This window comes from Strigops habroptila, chromosome 2 (assembly GCF_004027225.2).
Source record: "Strigops habroptila isolate Jane chromosome 2, bStrHab1.2.pri, whole genome shotgun sequence".
In the NCBI taxonomy this organism is placed as follows: domain Eukaryota; kingdom Metazoa; phylum Chordata; class Aves; order Psittaciformes; family Psittacidae; genus Strigops; species Strigops habroptila.
The window spans coordinates 58,845,230-58,857,549 of record NC_044278.2 but is presented as its reverse complement, the minus strand read 5'-3'; positions in this window follow the sequence as shown (position 1 = coordinate 58,857,549).

The window sequence follows — 12,320 nt, the reverse complement described above, 5'->3', positions numbered from 1 at the left end:
CGGACAGAAGCAATCCTGGCAGGGAAGGTTTTACTATCTACATGTGTTGAGGTCCACTTAGGGAGTGCTAGCGGAGTTAGCAAATGGTGGGATGGTGGGGAAAGATGTTGTTGGGTGTGTCCGTGTGCATGGTAGGTCTAATGTTTTTTAGCTGGTGCAGATCCACCCTACTGAGGTTGCAGTGTCCTTCCTGTTCCTCTGTGTTGTGGTGCCTTGCTTGTGGCTAGCATAGGCACCTCTTGCTTTGTGCAAAATAAAAATCAAGAAAGTTCTTCAAGGGTTACAATGGGGATGGACTCCTCTTCCCTCAAGGTAAGAGTTGCCCCTGGTCTTTAACATTAATCATGCAGTCCTATTACCACCCACATGGTGATAAAGATGAATGGGCTGGTCCCCAAATAGCTCTCTTGGTTGTTTTTATTGAGACGTTTGAGACAGCCATCTCAAGAAGACACTGTTGTGGGGTACATGCCTAACCAGAGCGTACTGGGTTTATGTGGCAAGATATGGGGGGCGTGACTACTGTAAGAAGAAGGAGCTGCGCCCATGTCGGACAGAGCCAGTTTCAGCTGGCGCCAAGACAGACCAACTGCTGTCCGAAGTTGAGCCCATCGGTGGCACTGGTAGCATGTCTGTGATAACATATTTAAGAATGAGTAAAAACTGCTGCACAGCAACTGTGAGAGAGGACTGAGAATAAGTGAGAGAAACAGCCCTGCTGACACCAGGTCAGTGCAGAAGGAGGAGAGGAGGTGCTCCAAGCACCAGAACAGAGATTCCCCTGAGCCCCTGGTGCAGACCATGGTGAGGCAGGCTGTGGCCCTGGAAGGAGGTATAAGAGTTGGGAGTGAAGTTGAACCTGGGAAGAAGGGAAGGGTGGGGGGAAGGCGGTTGAGTCTGATTTGCCCTGGACTGTAATTGGTAAGTGATTCCCCCTTATCTCAACACATGCACTTTTCATAGTATTTCCTCCCATGTCCTGTGGAGGAGGGGGAGTGATAGAGCAGCTTGTTGGGCCCCTGGCAGCCAGACAAGGTCAACTGGCATGGAAGGGTCCCACACAAGAGTAGGCGAAAACATACATGTGGATAGAAAAAGATAAACAAGAATTCAAAACCATCAGTATTTTCATCATACTGACTTTTTTCCTTCATTCCACCAAGGCAGAGGTATTAAGTCTCCTACCAGGTTTTCAGCTCCACTACAGTTGCCAGTTAGCATGTTAAAGTTCAAAGGATGCAAAATGGAGGTGAGAACATCCTGAAGGAAGAAACTGGCTAAAATAACTATAATTATATCTGCTCTTTTTAATGTGGCTGTCATGTATTTACTTTTGGGTTGCACATTGATATGTTCCTTGGAAAGCTACTTGATCACCAGCAGTTTATAAAAAATCTTAACAATGATAATTATGCTTGTCAGGCCAAGGACAATATTCAGACAAAAGTCTTAACGTCATCACCAAAGTTGTCGTATCTTAAAACCAGACTCCTTTTCTAAAGAAGTTCTCAATTTCTCTGCTCCATGCCTTGCCCCAGAAGGAAAGCAGCTGCACTACCATCCCACAGAGGGTGAATACAGCCAGCCAAAAGCAAAACAACAGCAGCTGCTCTGAACATCACTGGGCCGACAGCAGCATCCCCACGGGAAGACCACAAAGGCCACCAGAGAGGGGATCGGTGCAGTACATCTGTTGCTCTTATGGAAATAAATACTTAGCTGAGTCTCCACGATCTTCCATTCCCACAGGTGGTCCTGTCCTCAAATGCCAGAATGCCTTACAATACAGAGATGAGAATGAGTCTGAGCAGGCAAGAAACCTGTTCTTTGGGCAAGAAACCTATCCAAAGTATCCACAGAAGAAAAGCTGAATAAACCAGTCCTCCTGTGCCCAACTAACTTCAGGGCACAGATAACATATACCTAAGTGAAATGTTCCAAATTTTAAGTAAAAAATCATTAGATCCAAGAGGTCACTGCCTGGTGCAACAGTATAGACTAATTCCGAAAGCCCCAGCCTCTTACAATCAACCCTCCACTCATAGTGCACAGAAAGCTAACCTGTGCAGCACCCACTCTGTTTCCCATTCCTGTGGAAACAGAAGATTATTTAGTACATGATTGTTATTCCTATCTGACCTCTTCCCTGAGAATTATGAGGTTTTTCTACAGGATTTCTTAGGAAGAAGCTTTTACAGATACATGGCATTCAGAAAACATAACTCAGAGGCTAAAGACGCAGTTCTTGTTAATTTACACAACTGAAATGAATTGGGATTCTCCGAAAATTCATTGAAGATAGTTGACAAAGGATGTTGTTTATAATGACTTCTTACTAAATAGTCTTGTTTGTTCCTTAATGGATGTGAATTACTGGAAGGTAATATCTTACTGATAAAAGAGGGTCATGACACAGTAACAGCATGCAGGAGCAGAGCTTTAGCTGTAAAAATTTTTTTTTTTTTTTATAATATCACTATTTAAGAAAAAAAATCTTATTTTTTTCTGTACTGGGTTTTTAGAAGAACATTTTTTGTGATAATTATCTCATTGTATTTACTGTCAGATCTGGATGCAACTTGGAGTTTGCATTCCCTGAAAGTTCAAAATATTTGAGAAAAAAAACAAGGCTTCTCGTGAAAACTAGAATTTCTGAGCTTTTCCCATGAATGTCACTCAACTTATTTTCTCTAGAATTAAAAAAAAAATAAATTAATATTTTTATTAGTTTTTCCATAGCTGAATCAGTCAGATGCCCCAAGGAGTCTCCTGCTAGAGTTCGGAAATCCTTACAGTGCCTAATACTCAGACTTCAAAGCAGGGAAGGTTATGAGCATGGAAACTTCATCTGGCCCTGGCTCCCAGCAGCTAGTTACATGGAAACTAGGACAGAGGATGTCAGTAATTGGGCTGTTTATTGTAGAATTGTATGTACACAGTTTGGCCACCTGCAGGAAATTTTGGGAATAGAGACAGTTGCCTAACTGTAAGCTGCAGAGATACCAAATGGCATGCAGAGTTCCTATCAGCACTTATTACATGATACTTCAGGCTTGTTTCTTTCACCATGAAAACATAAACTCAACACAACCTTTTTCCTCTCATCTCACTAACCAAGACTTCTCTACGGAAAACCTCTCCCTATGATTTCCAGAAACCAGGTTTCTTTTCCCATCAGTCTGAAATGAGCTATTTGTTCTCATCACCCTGCATAGCACAGTATTGGTGTATCGATTGCTCGCCCTTCTATTGTCCCCCAGGTCAAACTCCTCATTTTTGTAGGATTCTACATGGAAAACAAACTTCTATGTAACAATGGCCTGTTGCAAACCCAGGCAGGTCTTCATCAGGGCTACTTCACATCTGAGAGGGTTTCATGTCCAAAAATTTGGCCTGCCAGGTACCATTAAGAAGCAGCAGTTGCTGGGAAGACAGAGAGAAGCCCTGCCTCATCTGCTTTCCCTGCAGGATGTAGGCAGTATAAGGGCAACCCACTACTACACAGGAATTCAGTGCTGAATGGCGGAATTACTCCAGATTAGGCAAACATTTTTTAAAGCTATTTATTGTTTGGAATTTGGATGACACTTGGGAGGCAGCTCTCTGGGGCAGTGGAGCACAAGCTCACCCAGTGCCCCCATAAGAAGGTTAACCCACAGCTAACCAATGCCTACGCTAGAAATACGAGTCCTCAGCATGGATTCAGCCAGAAATTGAGGTCAGTTCATGTCTGGTTTTTTTACCCAAAAGCATTTGATGAGGAATGTCTCTGTTCCACCTCATTTCTATGGCCAGCAGCAAAGCTTGCACAATCTGCTAGCAGCTCCTGAGGACCTCAGTGCATTCAAGAGCTGCAGGTTTCAAGCACTCTTGCCTGATTGCTCTCAGAGTCCATGACCATAGCCCAAACTGTTCCTTGACCTATGCTCTGCAGCTACGAGGCTGCAGAAGCAAGCCTGTGCAAGACCTCCCACATTAGCAGTGAAGCGTGTGCTATGCACTGTACATCATGAGCAAGTACGTCTCCTTGTCCTCCTTTCACCACATCACAGCCTTGCACACTGGAGTCCAACAGCTCTACTACCTGTGGCTCCCAGGCACACCAGTTTAGGACTGAGGCTCTAGGAAAGGACCCAAATGTTGGAAGTTTCCTAGATCACATGAAACTAATTGAAAAGCAAAGGCCAGTCTGTTAGACAGGTCTGTAGCACAATGATTGCTTTTGGACGGTGGATACATTTTTATGGGAAATCCCATGAGACCAGCTGTCCTCTAGCTTTCATTAGTTATTGTTAGCCATTGATCTACACAAAGCACTGTTCTTGGAGAAATAATCTTACCAACACATAGAAAGCAATCAGCTTTCACTACCTAGGAAGAATATCTTAGGGTCATTTTTTATGTTCTCTGAAAACAGCCTGATGTTCAGCAGCTGCCAAGAAGGCAAACAGATTGTGAGAAGTTATTAGCAAAAGAACAGAGAACAAAACAGGAAATGTTATTATACTGATGCAATATATCTTTATCTTGAGCTCTGGGTAGAATTCTGCTCACCGGTGACAAAAAGGATATATTACCATGAAAAATGTTCTAAAAAGAGCAGGAAGGATACCAGAGGTACAGAGGGCTTTTGCTACAAGGATAAACCAAATTGACTTATACTCTGCAGCTGAGGAAAGGGAGGACTTTAAGCACTAGGAAAAACTGCACAGGAAACAATTTTTCAGTACCTCTTCTGATAAAAGAAACAAGAAAATTAAATGATCAGGCACATGGTTAAAGCAAGGAACAGTAATCTTTTACATGACTAAAACCAGAAACTAATTGCCACATGAAGGTGTCAAAAGTAGATGCAGAGTCAGATTCGAAAGGCATGACACGAATTCAAGGAGAGATACACTGATCACCATTTTTGAAGCTGTTGGAAAAGCTACTTTAAAGTAAGAATGTCCATCCCGCGTGATTGACACAGGCAGCGTTCATCATCCTCTCCTTTGCCTGGTTTTGATGGCTTGTGCTTTTGGTTAGCAACGGGATAAAGACCTGAGGATGGGGCATGGGGGAGGTCGTGCAAGCTGGTATGACAGTTCTTACTTTCTTACATTAATAGGGAAACACAAAAGTGGAGGCAACTCTTGTTTGAGTTTAAATTCATTAATTTTTTCAGTCATTTCATTTCATCTCACAAATATTATGATTAATAATTCTGCTAAATGTTAAAAGAGCAATTTTCTTTCCCTGAAAAAAGGAATTCCTGCAGAGCCTGGGGATCTGTTCCCGCAAGGTATCTAGTTGTGCTTTTTGAAAAGGCTCATTCCTTTCTTCCCTTTTGTTCTTCTTCTTCGGAGCAGAAAAATCTGCTGGGGAAAAAACATTCTTGGTGGCTCGGAAATAGAGAGAAAAGCAGATATATGGAAAAATGCTTCTCCAGAGAGGAAGCAAAAAAACTGATGGATTTTGAGAATAAATTTAAGGTGGCAAATTTCACATTTCTAAGCAAAGAAACCTATCATTTTATGCCAAGAGATGGTTTCCTGTTCTCTAAATCCCAGTTACAGTGACGCATGAAAGCTCTTTTTGGAAACAGACTTCCTGGCACAGTCTCTTCTATGATGTTTCTTACTAGCCACTTAAATATCATAGCACTGAGCTCTGTTGAAACCTTACCTAGTTCACTGACCTGAGCATCCTGCTCAGCAGCACATGAGCTACAGTTCTGGAGCCATGCTGTAGCAGTCATGTATTTCCAGCAAAATATTGCCTGGATTGGGGTTTAGAAAATAGGATTGACCCACACCTCAGGCAAAAATCCCATACACATAACGTCCAGCACTGCCCGAACTCATCAAGATCTCTTCTGTGCCTAAGATAGGCACTCTACACACTTAGAACCCCATCCTCTGGAAAGGACAAGGATTTATTTCCAACATAAAATCATTTACAACTTGGACTGAGGACAATCTGCAAAGCCCAGACAAGGCTATCATTCAGAACACTCATCCAGAAACCAGAAAACACAATTTAGGAGGTGTCTAGAGGATTCTACAGCATGGGAAGAACTCTCCACCCTGCCCACTGAAACTGGGATGGTACATCTTGGGGTTTATAAATCATGGGGAAGACAGAGGAAACCCAAGAGTGAATTTGACTCTAGTCAAATGTCCATGGGATGGAAATTAATAAGAAATTGTATTCTGAGGCTCTAACTCCTCTTAAGTGGAGGGCTCCCTAACATTTGCTTTCAACAAGTAAAACTGTACTAGCTGGTGCAGATTGCCCCAGGTACCTCAGAAGCAGCAGAAAGTGTCCTAGGCAGAGTTGAAGGAGCACGTTCTCCTATAGGACAAGAGAGGTCAGCAGTTTCCTGATAACTGCTCTAACCAGAAGGCTAGTGGGAGAATGAAGAGCTGAGCGGGGGCGTACCATGCATTCAGACTTGTTGTATCATCGGAGCTGTTTCTGCTCCATTAGCATCTATTCTCAGAAGACAAATAGCCAGCTTACACTATGACTGGGGGTGGAAGTAAGCATTTCCTATTAGTTATCTCTACAGTCAACAGTAAGGGTCAAGAGTAGCCAATTTAATGAGTAGAGCTCCCTCTGAAGGTCTTGGAGATCGTCACTTTCTGCCACTAACCAGATTAAACCATCCCTTTCCCTTTGAGGGTGTGTGTGTCTGAATTCCGGCAAAGACAGTGCCCGTAGCAATTGACATTTCTAGCTCTGCAGGATATCACAGAAGCAATACTACATTCATGCAAATTAATCTATCTTCATTTTCTGACACAGACAGAAGTTTTCTGAATGAGAGCATATGTGTGAAGTGCTCTTTCCACAGACTTTCCTCCTGCTGTTATCACACAGCTTATTGATACTGTAAAGTCAGCAGAAAGTTTCTGTCAGGTTAGTTTTCTGCTCCAGCAAAACCTTGGCTGTCAGATCTGACCTTTGGGTAACCACAAAGTTTGAATTTTAAGAGCTCAGCAGAAACAGCAGCCTATCATGCAAAATAAACCCATAAAATCAGTTTAATCTCTCTCCATATCACTAGAAAAAGCACTCTTTTTCTATGAATTTGTATGCTAAAGGATGGAAAGACACAGTTTAAAAGCAGTCATAAGTAGAAGAGCAATTCTGTGGCTGATAAGAAACATGCATGTAGAACAATTGCTACATTATATATTTTTTGAAAAATAGCTGGGAGATACTAAAGTCCTTGAGTTCTTATTAAAAATATTCTGTTCAGCTTGTGAGGTCTTTCTGAAGTAGTTTATTATGAAGTTTCAGAAAATACTGAATTACACTACAAGAATGTGTCTGATGAGAAAATCTGAATCAAAGAAAAAAGAAATTAATTCCCTGTAAACACTTCAAATCTAGATGGAAACTACATGCACTTAGCAAAAGAAATAGAAAATTAACAAGACTAGCATGTTTTCTAGGATATTCATCACAACAGAAGATTAGTATATTAACCCAGCATAAAAGCACATACCTCAACTACATTTTCAAGAAACAGCGTGAGGAAAGCAGGAACACATCTCTGGTCTGCAGATTTCAGAAGCAGCAGCTTTCAAATGAACAACTAAGTATTTTAGCAAATGTTACTATAACCTCTTCTAGCCACCATGCAGAGGCATGAGATTATGTGCAAAAAATCCCCTGAGATTGTACACTTCAGGGGGCATACCTTTCCTTTCAGTCACTCAGTTTCCCACCTGTAACCATATTTTCCATCAACTTCACCTTTAACTCCTTACTGGAAATTCCATTCGCTAGTAGACATTTCCCATGTTCCAGCTAAAGTGAAAATGAGTAATTCTGATTATCTTTATCTTTTTTTTTTTTTTTTCTTGTGTTGCCTTTTTGAGCTGGAGAACAGAAAGCCTAGAATGGAACCTACTTAAATAACATCTGTGCATCATTGTTAGGGGACATCTCCACCTACCATCATAGCTAAAAAGGTGGAATTTAAGGAGGTTGTAAGTAGTATTTGCCATATCTATTCTGAGGCTCATATTGACTCTAGAAGTTCAATTCCAAATATACTGTTATAACAGCATTTATGCCTAGTCTGTGCATCTCCCTGCACCATGCCAACGGAAAAGTCTGGGAGGTTCCAGGTACAGGGATCTTTTTTGCCGAAGTCAACTGAACTCACTGTGTATCAGTGTGCTCATTTGTAGTCGATTATTACTACCACCTATTTCTTCTGTTTTGGTCATTTGAGTCAAAAAATGTTTGAAAAGAAGGAGCTATCTTCTTATGACTGAAATTCTGTGCAAATTAATGAGAAGGAAGAAGCAAACAGAATTTTTAGTCAAAATGTAATATCCAATAGGAAGCAGTAAAAGTATCATCTGCATTAAGACAAAATAAATATTTATGTTCTAAAGACTAAGACAACATGATAGTGATGATAAAAGTAGAACCTGCTCCAGCAAAATGTTTCCAGGTGGCTTTTACAAACATGGTCCCTTCAGATGGTCCATTAAAGCTTGAAAAGACAAAGAATAAATTTATTGTGACGAAAAATGGAAATACTAGATCTCGAACCAACAAACATCTAGTTGAGGTTACAGGAATCATGGCAAAATGACAAATTCTCAGCAGGATAAAAAGCAACTGTGGAGCCCATTGAGGCAAAGTAATGGACAATGACAACAAACTTTGCTGACATGAAGGAACAGGCAGTGATAGACAAAAGCAGGCAATGATGAATTTTGAAGAGTCTACAATTCAGACAAAACAATTCCTTCCAAGACTTGCCATTTATAGAATTAAACCATCAGTAAAAGACATGAAAAAAAGATGTGAAAGAACACTTGTCAACAGCAATGGTAGCAAACTGATGGAATAGCTCCATCATTGTATTGCTTTTATAGTTAAAATAATAGAAACATTACAACAGCTCTGCTGGTTCAGACCATTTAGCTCAGTACTTCTTCTGTCATAATGACTATTAAGAAAAATAAAAAGTAAGATCATATCCAACATAAACTGTAACTCCACAGCAGTACTATCTGAGCCTCCAATTGCTCTCAGCACCAGGCATTTCTTGAGCCTGTTATGTTTTGTCTGTTTATTCATCTCCTATTGAATCTCCCTTCTAAGTCTGGTCTCCCCAGGAACCCGTGTGTACTTCCTGCTTCTGCAGTGTCCTCAGGCAAGGAGATACACAGGGCTGCTGTTTCTTTCCTGAAGATCCATCATCCTTTTCTCTTTAATCTGCTGGATGGCCAGCACTGAGATTGTGCTGAAGCTTGATAAAGGAATGGGTACAAACATGAGAAAAGTTGTGTTGGTTGCAGAAAATACCTGTCATCAGAAGTTAGTGTGTCAGGTTGTGCTGCTTACTATGGGATATGACCTTTTTTGCTCAACTCCTTCACCAAAGCAACTGAAAGATGCAATTCATAGGGAAAAAAAAAATCCTTAAAATCCAAACATCTGGGCAGAGAAGGGAGATATTATCTCAGTGTGTTCTTGGCATGGTACTGCAGTCTACAGAGGGGGCTCCAAGGACCATACTTGAGTGCTGGAAACAGTCAGTATAGCCACAAGAATACAGACCATCAAACAGCTGCTTAACTCTACCAAAGCTGTGCTATAGGAGCAGTGTTTCTCACACCATCCTAATCATCCACCCTTGTCTTCCCTGCTTCTCCTGTGTTCCTACATGGCAGACAGTCCAGAAAACAGATCAGCCTAAGAAATAACCAGCTAGGAGGAACAACAAAAGTACATTTTTCAGCTGGTTTGATTCTCAGGCAGGATTCACAGGCAGGTAGCTGTGCTGGCACAGTAGAAAGGGCAACCTTGGAGTGGGTGAGGGCAGGGCAGAGTGAGCAGGATGATCCAAACTAGCGAGGACAGGGAATAAGCACCTGTGAGACCATGTCAGAACAATAGCAAAGAAGCGTCACAACTCATGATATCCAGCAGCACCGGATGGCTGCACCAGCATGGTGCTGGTAGACACTTCTCCAATAACGTCATGCTGCATGTGTGTTTGCTAACCAAGAACCAATGAAGAACACCGTTTCCTTTAAGAGAAAGGTTGACTGTTTTAATACCTCCTAGGGTCCAAAGTCACCTTAATAAGGAAAAGCAGCTTTATTGTTTACCTGGGGAACGGATGTGGTTAATTGTGTTATGTAATAACAACAGACCAACTCAGCATTATTATATCTGAATTGAAATAAGCTCCTTCCGTGTAGCTTTCAAGGCTTACAGAACAGTGTTTAGGTTCTTTAGTGTCCCCCAGGATACTTCATCCCAGTGACTTTCCTTCCCAGCAATAGCAGGGAAAACTAGAAACCTCTTTTTCACTCTCAAAAGAGAAAGTCAACAGCCTGCCTGAGTCTAAAAACTTGCCTAGTAAGCATTATAAAAGCATCTCATTGTAAATACACAACTTCATCTGACACCTATTGCTACAGGCAGTGGCAAAATGCCATGAAATACTAGAACACCACAGGCCAAACAAGCTACACAAAACCCAGCAAGTTTCACATGGGGTTCACAGGGGGGAAAAGGAAGCAAAATACTAAAGAAACTTCAGGGTTCAGACACCAGAATGTTATCCTGATCCCAAGGTTCCAGCAGAGCTCAGATTTCACATCTTCAGTTTTGGAGATAAAATCCATGTAGTCTGAGTTAGCCATGGCCCAGCTCCCTGCTGGCATTTGTAGGCAAACAGGCAGATGGGAGACCAAAGCACACTGAGAGCAAAGAGTACCCCAAGATTTCCAGGAGAGTTTCTATGGCAACGTCACTTGCTTCTGTCCAACCACCACTGTGTTCTGAAAGTTACACAGCCCAGTTACAATGCCCCAGTTAGTGGGGACAAAACCCATTATCTTGCCAGCACACTGGTATCTCTACTACTAGTGCTGCAGCTCAGTAAGGCCAGATCAAGCAAGAGGATAGACACCTGATGCAGGAGCATTTCTGGCTCTGTGCTGGAGGGCAGTGAGGTGAGAAGGTAGCAGTGACCTACCTATCTGCCATGGCAGTTGGAGAGCCAGCCCACTGGCTTGGGGCAACTGTTGACATATCAGCTGGATTTTCAGCAGCTCCTTTCACAGCTGTAGAAGACAGAATGCCTGGCTCAGTCAGCTGCTGGCCTGATTCTGCAGAGAATTTATCATGCTCTTCTCCACTGTTTGTCGTTCTTCTTTTTTTTCCCAGCAGCCTTTGTAAGTAAACTGGGTCCTTTAGCTGTAAGAAGCTCTTGGCCTGAGAAATTGGTCAGCTGGAGCTACTGAAGCCTGCATGTCTCCGTCCAGCCCTTACAAGCCCCCAGCCAGAGGAACATGTAGACTCACAGCATCTGTAACTGAACTTGATCACAAGTCATAAGCCTCATTTTCCTCCCCAAGGCACCTAGGATCACCTGCAGGTGGGCACATCCTACACTCTGTTATGAAATACAGGTGCAGGTTTTCGGGTAAAAAATAGGTAAAAAATAACAGCTCTCTTCAAAATTGCTCTGTACTCACTGCTTGAAAACACTTCACTGACAACAAAATAGGAGCTTTTAGGGGAAGAAAAAAATCTGCTCTGTATCTAAGGCAAAGGAATTTCCACAGCACCAGGTCTTATGAAAGGAACATGGTGATCCAGGAGGTGGCTTCACTCAGGAAATCAAAAGAAGATCATCAGGTTGATTGGAATTATCTTCAAAGAGAAAACCCAAGAGCAGTGAAATATGGCCATAGTAAGTACATTTGTGGTTAGAGAAAGGTACATTTAAAGATAAAATGGCACTTTACTGCTTCACATGTCCCACAGGTAGCTCAAATACTACATGTGATCTTAATCAGTAAGCATGTCGGGTGCTGCTGGCTTTATTCCTTCTCATTTCTTCCCTTCTCCCCCAGGCCAGGCCACTGAGACTTTAATAAATGGTGCCAGGTCTAGGTCATATTTGCTAAACACTTGTGAAGTATTACAAGGAATTTTTTTTATTTTTTTTTTTCCCCGAATGAGTCTCTTACTCAGTTGAGATGGTATTTAGCTGTTAAAGAAGTCATATGGTTATTTTTAAAAATGGCATGTTTTCTTTTGCAAAACATGCACTTGGATTTAACGCCCATCACGATATGGCCAAGAATTCTAACATTATTTCCTGTGAAAGACCATCTCATACTATCCACCAGGACCCTACTCCATAAACAGAAATAGCCCTGTATTATTCACATCCTTGAGAGAAATGTATGTAGTGACTCCCTCTCAAGCACTTTAGCCCAATTCCAGCTAGGACCTGTTGTAACTCACAAGCACAGGCATGTAAATATGGTGGTGTTTTTTTGTGG